Here is an 18,521-nt window from a genome sequence, read left to right as displayed (position 1 = left end):
AAATAGACCCAAACATATTTGGGAACATAGAATGTGTGCTACCTTTCTAAATAGCAGAGAAAAGATAGATTAATAAAACAAAATGTTGCCGGAGAATTGACTGGCCTTTGGAAAGGGGGAGATGCGGAATCTAAATCCCTACCTTACTCTTCCACCAAAAGGAATCATAAATGAATTAAAAACTTAAACATTAAAAACATAAAATGCTAGAAGGAAATGTAGGGAAATTTGAACTGGGGAAAACTTTCTTGACCCAAAATCCAGAAGGCATGATGAAAAAAGAAAACTGGATACCAATTTGTAAAAATTTTAAGCTTCTGTTTAGAAAAAAAGTTTACCCTATCCTGAGTCAAAAGGCAAATGACAAATTGGGGGAAAATATTTACAATACATATTATGAAAGGTTAATCTCAATATGTAAAAGTCTTTAATAATTCAATAAGAAAAAGACTACATTCAATAGAAAATTTGTCAAAGCACATGAACAGATAGTTCACAGAAAAATAAATACAAATAGTTAATAAAGATGTTCAATCTCCCTTATCACTATTTTTTACTTACCAGGTTGATATAAATCTTCAAGTAGTCTGATGGCCCAAATGTGGGAATTCTCTAAAGCTCTGTCTACATATTGAGTGACTTCACCAAGGCCATTGTTATAAATCTGACCTATAGACTCACTTGGCCCAATCTTTGTCTTCAACCTGACTTCTCCCCACCTTTTTTCTTACTTTTACGTTTCTTGGGTTAGGAATGTTAGGAAAATACTTACACAGCCGACCACATTGTTGAACTGAAATTACAGGTAGCTGATTCTAGGACCCAACCCCTCCTTTGTCCATCTCAAGGACAACAACTGCATCTGTCTTCATAAACTTTCCAACCATCACCACAAATCACTGGCTACCTCCAGCCAGCTGGAGAGGGAAAAAAAGCCAGCTACATTTACATACACTTTAAGGCAAACAGTAGCAGAGCAAACAAAAGGCCGGAAATTTAGAGTTCAGTCCAATATTGCTTAAGCAGAGTATTGTTCTCACACAAGGAAGAGTCAGAGGAAGAAGGTTGATGGGGCTGGGATCCACATTCAATTGGACACTTCTGCCAAGGGTGCCTGCCAATATCTACAGTCTCGAAGAGAGGGATTTGCTCAGCTAGCTGGCTGCAATTCTTCTGCCTTCTCTGTTATTATCAAGAATTTATGAAGCCCTCCTGGACTCCACAATGCCTTGTAAGGATCATTTCCAAGCATCGCTTCCACATTGCCTTGAGAATATAGAACCAATCTTCACCATCTCTTTGAAGAGGGGAAAGCAAGACAGAGAGGAAGGAGGGTGCTTCCCACATCAGCCAGCATCTCAGGCACAGAACGGAGACAGCTCACTGCTTCCCGTACAGAGAAAGGAGGAGAGAGACAGAATGGGACAGGAATGAAAGGGCAGATTTGACACAAATAATCTTTGATGTGGAGTCACTCTTTGGAAGTCTAAAACATATTTAAACCTACTGAACCCCCCGTGAACGTGGCCATTTAGCCCTCAAGACTTCTAGATCAGTACAACTTCTCTTTAGAAAAACTTTAAAAGATAAAATGTGTATTGAATGTCTACTAACTACAAAGCATGTCTGCTAACATGTCTGGAGATGTGAATACCATTGGGCTTGCCAAGTCAGGACATGAGCCTCCTAGTCAACTAGTTACAGTGGAGACCTGTTGAGGCCACTAACCAGTCAGTCCTCTCTTCTGGCACCACTTCATGCCCTGGCATGTTCTGGGTTCTCCTCAGCTCCATTAAATGTCTGGGCAATGCCATGCAGCCTGTCAGCAGAACCTAGCACTTCCCATGTGAAGACCCATCCACTACTTCCTGCCTGTTCCCAGGACAACTTGAGGGCACAACCATCCCTAAGATCCAAGAGAATGTCTTGACAAAGGGAAGGTTCCTAAGCTATTGAAGATGATGACATCCCAGCTACAAAGAACTTTCTACGCCTGTTTTTCATGCTCTGTGAGTGTGCCCATGCTTTTCAGACCCAAACAAATTCACATGTTCCCTAGACCCGGATCCAAAACTTACCTCCTCCTACAAACTGTTCTCGCTGTCCCTGGGCAGTGTTGGGGGGATAGGCACCCACACCTCAGCCTGTCCTTCATCACAGCACTTATACCACCACACAGAAACCATTCATTTGGTGTTTCTTTCCTCTCCTAGGCCTACAGCTTTCTCTCTTTGGACCCCCAGCTCTCACACTGTGCCTGTCTCCTGCAAATATTCCCATTCTCATTATTAATTCTTCAGCGGAGACAGTGGATTCAACAGTCAGCCCAAAGAAAGCTAACCTGCTGTCTTAGGTTAGGGAATTCCTAGAGGCAGAGGTCAAAATGAGGATTCTTGTGCACATGAGTTATTAAGGAATTGATTTCAGGAGAAACCTGTAAGGGAGTGAGGGAAGAAGGACTGGGGTGGGGAAGGACCTGGAGCCCAGCCACAGCCTGATCCCATGGGAGCTCTAGGGCGTGAACAACCCCACCGAATTGTCCCACCCTAAGATAGGCAGGCCAGGCCTTTGTACCCCACGCTAGTCAGTTGCTGGTTGAGAGCCACCTCTGGGAGGAGGGGGTGAGCACCCAGGCATTATCCTGCAAGAGAAATTCTCAAGACTAGGGAGCAACTGAGACCTGTCGGCAGTCCACACCCATAACAGGCAGCAGATAAAGGGGGGGCTTCCCTGGTGGCGCAATGGTTAAGAATCCGCCTGCCAATGCAGGGGACACAGGTTCAATCTCTAGCCTGGGAAGATCCCACATGCCGCGGAAGCCCGTGTGCCACAACTACTGAGCCTGCGGTCTAGAGCCCACAAGCCACAGCTACTGAAGCCCGTGTGCGTAGAGCCTGTGCTCTGCAACAAGAGTAGCCACAACAAGAGAAGCCCACGCACTGCAACAAAGAGTAGCCCCCACCTGCTGCAACTAGAGAAAGCCTGCACACAGCAACAAAGACCCAACGCAGCCAAAAATAGAAACAAATAAATAAATAAGTTTATTAAAAAAAAAAAAAAGAATCCGCCTGCTAATGCAAGGGACATGGGTTCGAGCCCTGGTCCGGGAAGATCCCACATGCCACAGAGCAGCTAGGCCCGTGAGCCACAACTACTGAGCCTGCGCTCTAGAGCCCGCGAACCACAACTACTGAAACCCGCATGCCTAGAGCCCGTGCTCCACAACAAGAGAAGCCTGCGCACGTAACGAAGCGTAGCCCCCACTTGCCACAACTAGAGAAAGCCCGCATGCAGCAACGAAAACCCAATGCAGCCAAAAACAAATAAATTTATTTTTAAAAAAATAGGTAAAGGGGATCTGGGTGGGTACCAGTAGCGGCCACGACACTTGCTCCACGTTAGGGCTTGAAGCTCCTGGCTCTATCACCTTCCTCTACCCACTCTAAAGCTGGGACAAAACAGCTGCCTGCACAGGATCTCCAGGTGCAGTCGGTACAAGGCTGAGCTGCAGGAATGGGGACAGACTTGCCCAAGTTCTAGACCAGTCAAAATCCTGTAGCTACCCTGTAGCTGTTGCACAAAGGATCCTTTCCTCTTTCTTTTCACAGAACCGTCCCCCCGCCCCCCACCACTCACAGGTGTTTCCAGCCTCCCCAAGAATAAATGAGAGGCCAGCCAGGCTCTTGAAATTAACCAGCTCAGTTTCCTGTGATGAGGGCAAGCATTAAGTCCTCAGGAAGCTTGAGGAGGTGGGAAAGGCATCAAAGCTCTGTTCAAAGAGAGCAGAAGCTCCTCTGTTCTTAGCTCTTGGTTCCTCCAGACTCCTGTGCCCTCACTCGCTTTCTGTCAGGGAGCCCAGAGAACACACTGAAGTTATCTGGTCGCAGAGCATCCCCAGGAGGCTAGCTAATCCCTACACAGTTTCTGTTCCAGCCTAGAGACCAAGTGTCTCTCATCTTATTGATCAACTGGAAAGTCCCCAGCAGGCAAATACAGAACAGAAAGGGGGGCCACCCCTGGCTGGAAAGTCCAGAGTGAGATGAAGAACCCCTGTGGTGTTTTGTTTGTTTTCTGTTTCCTAAAGGGTCTTTCTGATTGCATAACAGGAGCCAGGCCCCACCCCACTCCCACCTCAGCTCCAGGGTAGGATGGGGGGTGCCGGAGCAACAATGAATTTATAGGACCCAGGCAGTCCCAGTCTCTAAGAAAATATAACTAGGAGAGAGAGACAGGATGGGAAAGGGGAGGGCTTATTCCATGAAGCATTCCCAGTGGGGCAAACCCCACAGAGCCACCCCCTGACCAGCGAGAAGGACATGCACTTGGCAAGCCTCAGCTGAAACCAAAGTGGGAAGGAGTAACAGCTGAACTCAGGACACACATCTCAGAGGTTCTAATTCTGGGTGCTCATTAGACTCTCTTGGAGGGGGAATGGGGTAGGGGGTTAATTTGAAATTCCTGATGTCAGGGCTGCAACTCAGACCAATTTCATCAGACCCTCCGGGAGGAGGTCCAGCCACAAGCATTTTTAAAACCTCCCCAGGTCATGACAATGTACAACCAGGGCTGAGAACCACTATGAAATCTGATGGGGATAGAGCTGTGTAAACTGAGGACACCCCCAAATGCATCTCAACGAAGCCTTTCAAGAATGGAAGGAACAGAATTTTCTGAAAGCAAACTGAGTTGAGTCTTTAGTGCCCCCTTCCCATTACTAATATTTCAAAGGGGAGAGGGGACAGTGCAGAGCATCCCCGAGGATCAGTGTGTACAGGCACAGAGCTGATGCAAGGGGCCCCATCACCAAACCAGGGCACCACACCCCAGAAGCCAGGGAGCCAGCTGCAGGCCCCAGATGCAAAGGAAACACTAGCTGGGGGCCTGCAGCTTCCCCTTTTGGGGCCTCTCCCCACCTCTTCTCTGAACCCTGGTCGGCCCTGCCCTCTGGGGACGATCTGGAGCTCTAGGGCTGGAGAAGAAAGTTATCTGACACGGTGCTTCACACTATCCATGGCTTCATGCTATCCGAGGCAGCATCGAAGACCGCCTCATCAGGTCTCCTGAGGGCCTGCTTTGTAACCAAGCAGTGGGAGAGGAGATAGTGCTGGCCCCTCCGCACTTCAGCCTCCTCGTGTGGGGGCAGGAAGAAGTGTTGATGGCAAACAGGAAACCCCAGCCCTACTGCGCCACACAAGGAAGGAGACTTGAGCTGCGACCTGGGGTGCTGCCAAGATCTAGAGATTACAAGAGATTCCACCTGAGCCTGTCCTAAACATGGGCAAAATTCGTGCTGCCTAGGAAGGAAACAGCATACTTTGCCTTCCATCTACATGGTTTCTTCAATAAAAGGCCCACTTACTGGTCAAACCCATGTGCCTCCTCCATCCCTTTCCCACCCCGTGTCCAGGCCCCCAGGGAACCACCCACATGGTTCTCAGTCACTCTGCTCAGGAAAAGAACATCAAACAGCACCAAAGGGAGAGATAAGGTCAAGTGTACTGGGTATATGTACTCTACTTCCTCAGCTTTATTGTGAATGTGAATACAAAGCTTTGCCCCTCCACACCCCAAAAGGACGTTAGAGGTTAGGGAAAAGGGAGGCGAAGGTATTTGGGAAGAGGTTGGCTTGTCCTGCCTGAGGAGGGAGGGCACTTAACGTGGAGGCAGGTAGCAAAGAGAACTAACAGAAGACTAGTCAAAGGAGGCCCTGGTCTCCTGTTTCCCTCACAAATAGGGAACAGAACAATCACAACAGTATTACTATGTTAATAATAAAACAACAAGTGTGAATAATAGACAACTACCAGAAATGCAAGCTTACTACAAGCTAGATATTACCTGCTTCGACTCATTTAATCCCCGTAACAACCCCATGAAGAAAGAAACAATAATATTCCCATTTTGTAGATGAAGCAACTGAGGCACAAAGAAGTGAAGTAACTTGTCCAAAGACACACAGCCAGGAAGAGGCAGAGCTAGAGTTCAAACCCAGGACTGTCTGATGCAAAGCAGAAGCCTTATTTAGTACAGCTTCTCTTGAGGTGAATGGGAAGAAAGAGTTTTCAGCTAAAAGTCACCTGACCTGGCCATATTCTAGAGAAGTGTGTATCAGAATCCCCCAGAGGGCTCATTGAATACAGATTCCTGTCCGCCTCCTCCCAATTTCTGATTCAGTACCTCTAGAGTGGGGCCTGAGAATGTGCATTCCCAGCAAGCTCCCAAGGGATGCTGGTGCTGCTGGTGACAAGACTCTAGAAGCCTTCTCCTATTCCTTACAAGAACCCACAGGGAAGGCTTTATTTTTATCACTTTAAAGATGAGGAAACAGAATGTCCCGGAGGTCAGGTGAATTGTCCCAGGTCACAGAGCTGACATGATGAGGCCAGTGCTCCTTCTGTGGTGCCCTGGCTGGACATGAGGGTCTCCGAGTAGGACAGATAGCTGGAGGCTGGCTTCAGCTGCTGGCCACAGCCCTGGGGAAGGCAGGTGAGTCAGTGACTGGCCTGGCAGACAAGCTGAAGGGAAAGCAGACTTTGCAGGAGCCTGGGTTGGAGATCCCATCCAGGGACCCAGGTATTTGCAATGTTACAGAGCCACGAATCCCCAGACACATCTCACCCTCTGTCTAAAGAACAAGCTACCCCCTACACTCATGGGCCCCAAAAACAGCCTGCCCCCCTCCTTCTGGAAAAAACCTGGGTGCCTGACTGACAACAGGTACGAGACCCCTGCTGACAGGCAACCTCACTTCTATCTCAGGAGGCAGTCTCTGTCTGGTCCACCTGCCAGATGAGGACCTGAGATTCAGCAGGACAGGTGGCCAAGCTGGGCGCCCTCCTGCCAGCAGCAAGGTCTGCAAAGCCCCAGCTCCTTCCACTGACAGCTGGGTCCTTGACCCTTCTTGCTTAGGCCTTCCTCACACAGGTGTGAGTTCCTCAGTGTGGCTGGGGAAGATCTGAGGGAATGGTCTCGGGATGCCTGCCGGGAAGGCCTGCCTCCTACTCTCACGCCAGCGGGCAGGTGGCCAGGCGAGTGACCCCGAGAGTCACAACAGTCACCCCCCGCCAAACGATCATTTCGCGGGCCCAGATGAGCAACTACTTGTTTATAGGGAAGTCCCGTCAACATCCACAAGCTTTTGACTTCAGGACGGATATTTAGAAGGAAACCTTAGCCTCACAGGGGATGAGCAGGGTGTTGGAATGGGGCCAAAAAAGGCATAAAGGAAGCAAAAACTCCAGACAGAAGAAGCGGTATGTGTGTGGATGTGTAGGTGTGGATGTGAGTAAATGTATAGATGTAGATATGTAAGGGAGAGTGTGTGTGTAAATGTGTCCGTATGGGTGTGAGAGAGCATGCAAGTGCACATATGAATGTGTGGTATGGGTGTGTGAGGGAGTGTGTGTGTGTGCAAAGAACTTAGACTCCAGCTCAGAGAACACAAAGACCCAGAAAGCGAACCCTCCAGTATCTACAGGCCCCAGGGAAGGTCCTGGCCACCTCTGCCTCCCTGATGGAAGGGAAGCAGCGCCTCTGTCATCTTCAGCCAGAGGGACCCTGCCCAGATGGCCCCTCACAGGATAAAACTCAACAAAGTGCAAAACTCCATGTAACTGACTTGGCATGAGGAAAGAGTGGGAAGTTAGTGGAGGCATACAAGACACATAAGACTAAGCATTCCTTCACCTGCATTTCTCAAAACCGAGGGCTATTTTATGGGGTATTTAAAGTCCTGCCTTCAGAAGGGCAAATTAAGCTTTCCTCCAGCCCAATAACTGCAAGGTTTAAGTGGAGCCCTGTCCCACAGGGAGGGCCCAAGTTCTGTGTCACTCTTCATGCTCTGAGCCCCCACTCGCCGTCAGCTCCAGGCACTGCTGGCTTATCCTGGCAGGTGAGGAGGCCGTCTCCAGTTCCCCACTTCCTACAAGCACAGGTTTCTTTCTGGCCATGCTTCCTGTTTACTAAGTGCTTCTCTGAAACTCATCTCTGACCTCACATCCCCTTCCTAAGGGAACCCCAGCAGCTTCCCTTTTTTGGTGTTATAGGCTGAGACTATGAGCTTTGTGTGCAGATATCTTAGGGTTTCCTCTCCTTGCTACCCAGGGCCAGGATTGGAAACCCAAAAGCCCAAAGCGCTGGCCTCCTCCACCGCCAGAGACAGGCACGTTCCTCGCCCTTGAAAGCTGTAAGGAAGGCGAGCGGAGGAAGGGTCAGTGTGTGCTGAGCCCTCCCCTGGGGTAGCCACTGTGGGGCATCTCACATCCACCCTTTTTTAACCTCATTAATGCCCTACAACAGGTGTGGGGAAAGCTTCACATAGCAGATCTCAGACCCAGGAGAAACAGCTCATCCAGGGGTTTCCAGAACATTTCCAGGAGGCTGAGGGGAAGTTTTCCACAAAACCACACTCACACCCTCCTCTGCCTGTCCTGCAACCAGCTGACTAACCCTAAAGAAAAATCAGCACCACGAAAAACTAAACTTTTCAAAATGGACTTCAAAGACTGTTTCCGTAAAATCTTTATACTTCCCCCACTGTCTGGGATTAAAAGAGCAGCCTTCTGCTGGGCAGAAAGAAAACAGGCAGAGCCAGGTGAAGAAATTTCCAGAGAACACAGTAGGCACATCTGTCCTCCCAGACCTACATTCTTTCACCAGCTCGCTGGAGGGTTGGGGCAGGCTCTTCTGGGAGATTGCTTAATGAGAAACTTAACAACATTTTCCACAGAACAAGACATCCCAGAGTAAAGCCGCTTGACCCACTCCCATGACCCCTGAATAGAGCCACACAACCTAGTATCCAGTTTCTGGGTACCAAAGCTTCCTGACCTCCTCTCACCTCAGGCCAGACTGAAACACACATACATACCACCTCCCCTGCCCCCACCCCTCTGCACCATGTTCCCAATTATCCTGTCATATACACAACCCACCACATGCACAAGAGATCAATCCTTGCCCCAGATATCTGAATAATCAACCGTAAGAGCCTATGTGGAGCCTTAGGAAGAGGGTACTGACTATCTGAGGCCACTACCCATCTCCCCAGAGTTCTTAGGATCTCATGGATTCCACCAGTTAAAGTCCTCCCTGCATCCTGGCAGGCTGACCCTGCCTGTGGACAAAGGATTCAGCAGCCATACCCACAGCTGCCATTGGTGGGTATTTAGTAGGTTGAGTTGAGCCACAGGGTCAGAAATACACAAAGCATGCTTAAAATAGAAAGGCTGAGGCTCTCCTTCTCAATCTTTAAGAAAGATGGTCTCAGCAACATGACTTCCACCTGGTTTGGACCTCACTGCATGACAGCTGTTAGGTTTGAGGCACAGTGAACCCCAAGCACACCCTTTCAATCCCACCACCACACACAGAAAACCCTGGGATAAGATGATTTGCCAGCAACCAGCAAGCCCCAAACGTGATTAGTTCTGAGGCCCACTGGTCATCCACCTTTGTCCTGCCAGGCTGAGATGGAGGTCAGACGCTGACCCCCACCCCAGGTAATGGCGGCAGAGGCAGCAAGGATGGCCAGGACCTTGTGGCCCAGCCTGAAATGACAGTACCAGAGACCAAGCACCACAATTCTCTCCCAGGTCTTTCTTGTTCCTTTCCTTTTTATTACATAAGTAAAACAGACTTTTTTAATTTTAAAAATATAGATAGGCAAAAAGATTAGGATCCACAAAAGGACAACTACTGTGCAATTGCACTTTTATAAGAAACCTAGAATAGGGAAATTCATGAAGACAGTAAGTATAATAGAGGTTACCAGGGGCTGGGGTGCGGTGAGGGAATGGGGAGTTAATGTTCAATGGGTACAGTCTCTGTTTGGGATGATGGAAAAGTTCTGGAAATGAATAACGGTGATGGTCATACAACACTGTGAATGCACTTAATGCCACTGCTATGGTCTGAATATTTGTATCCTCCCCGAATTCATATGTTGAAATCCTATGATGGTATTAGGAGGTGGGGCCTTTGGGAGGTAATTAGGTCATAAGGGTGGAGCCACGAATGGGATTAAAGGAGACCCTTCCAAGCCCCTTCTGCCATGTGAGGATATAATGAGAAGTCTGCATTCTGGAAGAGGAACCTCACCTGACCACGCTCACACCCTGACGACTCCCAGACTCCAGAACTGTGAGAAATGAATTTCTGTTGTTTGTAAGTCATTCAATCTGTGGGATTTGTTATATAGTATAGCTCAAACAGACTAAGACAGACACTGAACTGTATACTTAAAAATGGTTAAAAAGGTAAATTTTATATTGTGTATATTTTACCATAATAAAAAATCGAAAATATTTTAAAAAGTTAAGATCAAAATTCCACCACTCAGAGACAACCACTATTAACATTTTTCTATATATCATTCCAGAGGCAAATAAGTGGATGATATGATATATCTTACAAAAATAGCACATTGTTTGGTAACCTACTTTTTAGAAATGTATCCTCTTTTCCCATGTTAACAGATACACATCTGTATCCTAAATTTTTTGTAGTCACATGGTATTTTAATGTATAAATACACCATGATTAACAATTTTACTATTTGGGGGCATTTAGTCTCCGTTTTTGTTGTTGTTATTATTATTATAAAAAACGCTGCATGGGACATCCCTTATGCACATATTTTTTTTCATGTGTCCAATTATATCCTTAGGATAAGAATTCCTATGGGTGGAATTGCTGAGTCAGGGACTCCCTCAGGAGGATTATCAATGGAGCACTGTGAGTAAAACCCAACTAGGAATGCTGAATTCTGTCATACAGAAGTCTCTTCTTCCACATGGACTTTTCTTGGTTTCCACTTGGGTGTCTACAGCATTGCATAGTGGTTCAGGAAAGTAGGGCATATCCTTTCCATATCCTCCTTACCCACTCCTCAGGCCTCCTCTGGGGACACATCATGCCTACGTCATTAAGTGAAACTGGTACACAAGGAAGGCAAACATTTTACTGGGATAATTCTACTGAAATCCCTTGTGCCAGCAGAAAAGACTAAAACTTTAGGATGGCCCAGTGCTGGGTGCCCCATGGTGGGCAACCTAATTGTAGACATATGAAGGGTTTTCTTTTGTTAAATGTTGTTTTGTATTGACAGAAGGAGAATGCAATAGACTCTTCCTGAGGAGACCAAGGGCCAGAAGGGAACTGTGGAATCATCTAAGCCCTGGCTTTGGAGATGGGGAAACCAAGGCCCCCAAAGACTCAGAGCACTCACTTCAATAATCTTTAACTGAACCTCAGAAGTGTCTCATACACAGTGATTCAGCCAGTTCAGGGCACAGTTGAACATACCGTAAATATTGACACCTAGTACAATTGGCTGCACAGCGCGGCTTGTGGGATCTTAGTTCCCTGACCAGGAATCGAACCCGCGCCCCCTGCAGTGGAAGCACTGGAAGCCTGTAGTCTTAACCACTGGACCGCCAGGGAAGCCCCCCACCTAGTACAATTCGTATCCTCCTCACCCTGTGGACAAACTCGGAAATTAAGATCACTGATCACATCCCAGCCCAGTCAAGGCCAGGTGTGTGCTAGAGCTGGCTCCTACTGGCTCTCAAGCCTCTCTCTCCAAAGTATTATAATTCTCTATGGTCCACCAAAACACCCATTCCCAAATCCATCATAGCCCCGTCGGTACTACTCAAAGAGCCAGCAAATGTTTGCCTGAATGCTTGCTGTGTGCCAGGCCCCTGTCTGAGCACGTATCACAGTGAGATAGTTATCATTTCCATCATACAGCTGAGGAAACTGAGACTCAGAGACTTTATTTTTTTTTCTTCTCATTTTTTATTCAGTCAACAATATTTAAGAGGAATCCAAGATATAAAAGGCACTTTGCAGGATGCTACCAAGGTGAGTCAGTCAAGGACTCTGCTCTCAAATTTCACAAGGTGAGAGATAGAGAACAATGAAACAAGGAAAGGGATGGGCAAAATGTGGGATGAGAAGGCAAAAGATGGGGCTGTACTCCCATGGGGCATAGTCAGGGAACAATTCCTGGACACAGTGACATTGGAAGTAGCTGGAAATGTGGCCCCAAGCTTTTCAGCCCTGAGTAGGTCCTGCTGGGTGGTAGGAGTGTTCTACTTTATCAGAACCAGGGTTTATCTTTTTTTTTCCATTATGGTATATTACAGAATACGGAATATAGTTCCCTGTGCTGTACAATAGGACCTTGTTGTTTATCCATTCTATGTACAATAGTTTGCATCTGCTAGTCCCAAACTCCCAGTCCAATCCTCCCCCTTGACAAGGTCTATTCTCTTTGGAGACTCAAAGACTTAAAATGACTTTTTAACTACAGACTAAAGCCTTAGGTTGGTTTCCCCCAGAAGTTGACCATAAGACAAGGATTTGAGGACTTCCCTGGTGGCACAGTGGTTAAGAATCTGCCTGCCAATGCAGGGGACACAGGTTCAATCCCTGGTCTGGGAAGATCCCACATGCTGCAGAGCAACTAAGCCTGTGTGCCACAACTACTGAAGCCCGTGTGCCTAGAGCCCGTGCTCTGCAACCAGAGAAGCCACTGCAATGAGAAGCCCGCACACCACAACGAAGAGTCATCCCCGCTCACCACAACTAGAGAAAGCATGCATGCAGCAATGAAGACCCAATGCAGCCAAAAATAAATATAAAATAATAAATAAATTTATTTAAAAAACATAAGAGAAAAGTATTTTAAAAAAAAAAGACAAGGATTAGAGTGCAAGCTGAAAGGGAGTGGGAAAGTGAAAGAGGGAAGGGAAGGCAGCCAATGAAGGGAGACAGTTATTACTGTTAGCAACTGAGATATGGTTCTACAAGGCAACTCTGAAAGACAGCATGGAATATGCCTCAAAGTTACCCCAACAGAGAGGTGAGGGAGTTGGAGTATTTATACACTTTCTCCCATCACTCACTGGTTGAGGTCAAGGGAACACAGGAAGGATGTTGACAGCATCTATTACATTGCCCAATATCATGCTGCTAGAAATTCTGAATGCCATTCAAACTCCAAATCCAACAGTTCTTTCATTTCTCTATAGAAAGGAGCAGTTAATCAAACTAACACTATGGATAAAGTGTTATGCTGGTAAAAGTAAACCTATTTGCCAAATCACTTCGGATTAACATGTCCAAGGAAATATAAGGTATCTTTTTGCTAATTTTTATCAATATAAGGAATAGAAAAAGCCATTCTAAGTCACTTTGCTCATCTCACGGGAATTAACCAAATGCCCTTCCCTGCCCGCTTCTTCAGTGAGAGGTTGCCTTCTTTAGTTCAGTCACAGCTGCCTTGGGCAATTCTACAGCCTCAAGCTGTCATCCCCGAGCAGCTGCATCAACCTCTGATTACAGGCTCCAGAGTCTACCATCCAAGGGATGATTAAAAAATGACCCTCTGGCCACCTAGCCAATGGAGTCTGGAAGATGTTCCTGTTTACTGTGCCCTGCTCCCCCACTGCCTCCTGCCCCATCCCCTCCCCCACCACATCCTCCATGGGAATCCACAAATAGCCAAATAAATGAAGCCTTCAGTCATGGGCCTGTGGTAGCTTATGCAGCCTCAAAGATTTATTTACAATTCTTCTGGAGAGGCAGGGAGGTGTTTAAATAGCACAGTGTGTCATTGGGATAAATAACGACCAAATTGTGAAGAGTGGTGGGAGGGGCGGGGAAGTGTAGAAGGAGACCACTGCCCTAGTTTTACAAACCCAGCTGTAGCAGCTCTCCGCAACTAGAGCTTGAAGACAGAGACTGTACGTCTTCTTCCATTCTAAGAACACTACTGAGACCTGCCCAGTTTCTCACTCTGGGCAGAGGAAAATGAATGTGGACAAATCCTGAGACTGCTCTTGGGATCATCCAGTCTCTCAAGTTCTCCAAGGGATTCTCTGACAATCTGGTCCCCCCTCCACACCTCACCTCCCAGTGAGGACACTTCCTGCCAAAAGTATCCTAGAGAAGACTGAAGGACATAATTAGGCCAAGGTCCTTTTGTACTTTGGTGACAGGACCCCCTTCTGGCAAGGCCCGCAGTCCAGCTCTTGGCACTCTAGCATAGGTGCCAGAATACTTGGTCCTGGACACCTCTCCAGCCAAACTCTGTTGGCCACTCCTAAGGCGCTCATGCACAGAAGGCAGACAAAAAGCTTGGCTCCAGGAAACAGACCAAGAAATCAAAGCAAAACTCGGTAACTGAGTGGTCCCAGGTAGACCAGTGCATCCAAGAGTGACGAGGAGAACTGAGGGGCTGAAAACGAGGTGTAGGGTTGTCAACCATCCTGGACCAACTCCTAGGATAACACAAACTGGAGAGAGGGCCTGAACCCAGAACAGAAGCCATGCAGAGATGCAGAGAAGTGGACTCTGGGGCAGAGTGAGACCACCCTCAGGAAGGCGGGGGTGCTGCCAGCCAGAGGTACAGCAGGGACAGAATACTGCACAGGCCCTGGCCCACTCAGCCAGGTGCAAAGGGCACATCTTCTACCTTCCCCTGGAAGAGGGTATGACTAGGGGCCCCAGATCCCCTGGCCTTCTCTCAGCCAAGCTCCCCAAAAGTATCCCTCATCATTCTAACCAGATTTCACCAGCATAAAAAACTAGGACAGAGGAACATAGGATATGCCTAGGTTGCACTCCAAAGATTATCCTATCCCCCCTGCACTCCACCTCTGCTCTCCCTTCTCCTGAAGGAGGAGCAGGATTCACCTTCCAGCCTTCTCAGCACAGGGAATCCTGAATCGAACCAGCCCAGACTCCCAGGTGCCTGGGCAGGTTGCATGCTCTATCTCCACCTCCTTGTCCCAAGGCAAGAACTACCCTCTTTCCAAAGCTACTGTCCCTTTCCGAGCACAGGCATCATTTGAGGTCCTCTTCTGTCCCCCTGAGGCCCACCCGACTGCAGCAGCTCCCAGGCATCAGGCTGACCTGTTCAGAGGAGAAAGCACAGCTGGGGCCCACACTCATGGCCATACTCCAGGGTCTCTGATCCCAAATGGGCACCTCACAGGCAGACTCCACATTCTCTGAGACACTGCATTTGGACACAAGTTTGAAAACAAAAAAGCAAAACAAAACTCCTCAAACTACCCAATATAGCCACTGAGAAGTTTCTTTAATTCTTCAGACCACCTGCAGAAAAATTTCCCAGTAAGGAAATGTGGATTGGTGAATAGAATAAATCCAACCCCAGATTCCTCAACCAGATGCTTGGGAAAGAAGGCCCCTGGCTCTGTCTCACAGCTGTTTAAAAGAATCATTGTTTCTAATTCTTTCCTCCCATTGTACCAAGATCAACTGTGGCAGGAATTGTTATTTGTCGGCTCATTGGTTCATACATTCATTCATCACATGTAAAGTACTTACTATAAATTTGGCCAGTTCTAGACATGGCCTCTGTTCTCTGGGAGAACAAGTTTTAGGGATCCAGATTCCACACACCTAGAAATAAAGTGCATCGCAGCGTTCAGAAGCCTGGCGCTCAGCTCCTCCTGTCACTGAGGCGCAGAGGTGCGGTGGACAACCCAGGACCCACGGAGCGCCCCAGGGTAAGATGGAACCCTATATCTCCCTGTCAGGCCACCGTGCCTCTCTGCTGTCCCCAGGGATCTCCCAGCTTAGGAACTGAGTGCAGTGCAGGCACTCGAAATGCAGAAGTGGCCGAGGTCGGCCCAAGGCACTTGCCTCTCTGGCGAGAGAGGATGCAAAGCCGAGAACCAGCGACCTCCGGTATCAGCTCCGGAGACGGGCCGCGAGCCGGCAAAGGGGAAGTACAACGAGGACCCAGGGCCCCCGCGCATCCGGCGCCCTTCTGAAGGCCAAGGGAGGCTCGGGCGCCGGAGGTTGGAACCCGCCTCCAGGGAATCGTCGGTTGAGCCGGGAAGAACAGGACCAGATTAGGATCGGACACCCCCCAGGACACCCCCCGATAAGGGTCGGGGCCTGCCATCCCTGCACCTGCCCGCCCGGCACCTTCTAGCCAGGGCATCCCGGGGACCCCGGGGATAGGGTGGGGGCGCCTTCCTGCAGCCGCCCTCGGCGTGGAGAGAAGGAAGGACGCCCCAGGAATCGGAGGGGGAGGACGAGCCTAGAGCCACAACTTTCTCCCGCGGAAGGCGGGCAGGCTGGGGTTCCTCACCTACGCGGCCCCTGCGGAGTCCACACGCCCGGGAACCCCCAGTGTCTGGGGAAGAAGGGAGGAGAACAGGAGCAGACGAGGACTGAGGGGCTGACTTGGACGGGGCAAGGGACACTGAAGGAAAACTTTCGGCAAGGGGAGAGAGGACCGCCCAGTGCACCACACCTTGCGCCCCGCAAATCGGGCCCGGAGCCTCGCTCCCCGCGGCCCGCGGCCCGCGCCTTGCCTGCGTCCGGAGCCGGCTGCACCTCTCGCGCGCTGCGGGGACCTTGGAGTTGGAAAGTGGGGGTGTTGCGGCCGGGGACGGCTCCAGCCAGCGTCTCGGTCAGCGGTCGGCGGGCCCGGCTCCCTTACAGCCCTGCTGAGCTTGAGGCAGCCGCGCGATTGGGGGTCGGGCGCCCAGTCCCCCTCCGCCCCTCCTCGCCCTCTCTCCCGCCCCTCTGCCTTTATCTACCCCAATCGGATCTGACCGCCCTCCCTCCCCCTCTTTCTTTAGCTCACCATCTCTCCCTCCACCCCTCTTCCCTGGCCTTTCTTCTTCCCCCTCCTCTCCCGCCCTCCCTCCCCCCCGGGGGGGCGGGGCTTCTCCCCTCCCTCCCAGACAAAGCTGTAGCTGCTCATCCCCTGCGAGTCCGGGCTCAGGCTGCCAGCGCCTCTTCCGGCCTGGGGTGGAGGGGTAGAAGTGAGGGGGTGGGGAGGATGAGCTGGCTCACTCACCCCATTCTCCGCGGCCTTCTCCAAAAGGGATATAGTCTTGGCCCGAGCCCCTTGGTTTGCTCCGGGCGGTGACAGCCACTCCCAGAGAACAGTCACGCTGCCCCGCGGAGCCCACGTCGAGCGCCCTGGATTCCCCAGGCAGAGGATACGGGGTTTTTTGATATGGGATTTTTTTCTAACGCCTGCTTATTCCAAAAAGGGTTTGAGCTGAGCAAGGCCCCTTGGACTTCGCGGGCTGGCAGACGTGACAGAAATGTGAAGGAGGCCAAGTTTCTTTGTCCTCCTCTCACCTCCCCCTCTTAGCCATCCCTGGACCTCCAGGGCCTCTCAGTATACACGGAGCCCTAGAGCACCCCAGATTTGGGGCGCCCTATTTGTTCCCTCGCTCTTATCACAACTGTCCCCCAACATACATACTCCAACCCTGCAGGGTCGGTCCCCATGCCTTTCAGCGTGGAAGGGGGACTAAGGATTAATGGGTAGACAACCCTCAGGGTACAGCTGGGTCAGCTCATCCCTCCTGGAAGCGAAACATTCTTTACAAATTCATTGTTTGGATCGTGGAATGTGTTTCCCTTAGAAACAATGTTGTAAATGGTGACCTGCTTCCCAGACTGGCCACAGAAGTTTTTTGAACCCAAAATGCAGCTGAAGTTTGGTGGTGAAAACTGTGTCAGCTACCCCAGAACAAGGAGACCACTGATCAACTATAGAAAAAAAAAAAATTATCTTCTGGTGCTTTCTGGAGCTATAAACAGAAAGGTCAATTATTAATTCCCCCTCCCCCACCCCAAATTTTGGAGTTACTACTCTGTATTAGTAAGCTTCTTTGCTTTGCAGGTAATAAGAGCACACTCAGGGGAACGTATTATGAGGACATGGGGATTTCCCTACAACCTCAGGGTCAGAACTGCAGGGAGAGCTTGGTAAGAAGCAAACCTAGAACTTGAAGGGCTTCCAGTAACCCAGAAAGTCTTCTCTGAGAAGCCAACTTTTCTCTTTCACCATAGACTGGCGTTCACTGCACCCCAGACACATGACAAAGGGTGGCCATCACTTCCATCACTGGGGCTTAGAGCTCCCTGTTGAAGAAGGCAGCCAGGTGGAACTAGAATCCCTTAGTCTCTACTCCAGTTTCCCAGGACAGCAACTCATTGGCCCAGTTTAGGTCAGGTGACCATCCATCGTCCAAATGAGGCTGCCAGGAGTCCTGACCTGTTTAGAACAAAATCCATTCCTCTCCACTTAGAGTCTCCATCTTGGTGAATAAATCGATTGATTAGTTCAAGACACCAGAAAACATCTTTCTTTTCATCAATTTCCCCATACAGAAAGCACAAGAGAGAAAGGAATATGCCTTTATCCTTCAAGGCAGTGTAGGGCCAATACTTCTGTAACAGGGGTAATATATTGCAAATATTAAACTGCTATATTAAAGCCTCCTTAAACCATGTTTTCTTGTAGACTTCCACCCCCATGGACTAAACCAGGAGGCACATGGCCCCAAAGAAGCAGCAGAAAAGTATTTCTAGAGCCATCCTCTAGTAGAAATACAATGCATGCCACAGTTGCAATTTAAAACTTTCTAGCCACATTAAAAATAATTTTAAAAAGTGAAATTAATTTTAATAATATATTTTATTTAACCCAACATAACCAAAATATTACCATT

At 49.0% G+C, this 18,521-nt stretch overlaps 1 protein-coding gene across 8 annotated transcripts in view; it reads right to left on the bottom strand.

The window, feature by feature from the left end:
• RASSF2 (Ras association domain family member 2) overlaps positions 1-16,881 on the bottom strand; it is a 48,924-nt gene extending 32,043 nt beyond the window's left edge. Inside the window, exons 1-3 of one of the 8 annotated variants that reach the window (XM_067707552.1) lie at positions 16,359-16,568; positions 15,361-15,435; positions 14,923-15,028 (exon numbers count right to left, since the gene is read on the bottom strand). The gene's annotated coding sequence lies outside the window, so the exon portion shown is untranslated. Of the gene's footprint in view, positions 1-561; positions 1,264-14,922; positions 15,029-15,360; positions 15,436-16,297; positions 16,569-16,633; positions 16,683-16,849 lie in introns of those variants that run through there. The other 7 variants (XM_067707550.1, XM_067707548.1, XM_067707555.1 and 4 more) reach the window with 7 other exon arrangements.
• Between the last annotated feature and the right edge of the window lie 1,640 nt (positions 16,882-18,521).

This window comes from Pseudorca crassidens, chromosome 15, assembly GCF_039906515.1.
Source record: "Pseudorca crassidens isolate mPseCra1 chromosome 15, mPseCra1.hap1, whole genome shotgun sequence".
NCBI lineage: Eukaryota > Metazoa > Chordata > Mammalia > Artiodactyla > Delphinidae > Pseudorca > Pseudorca crassidens.
The sequence above is the reverse complement of the archived record's forward strand: the minus strand, read 5'-3'. Positions and strand labels throughout refer to the sequence as shown.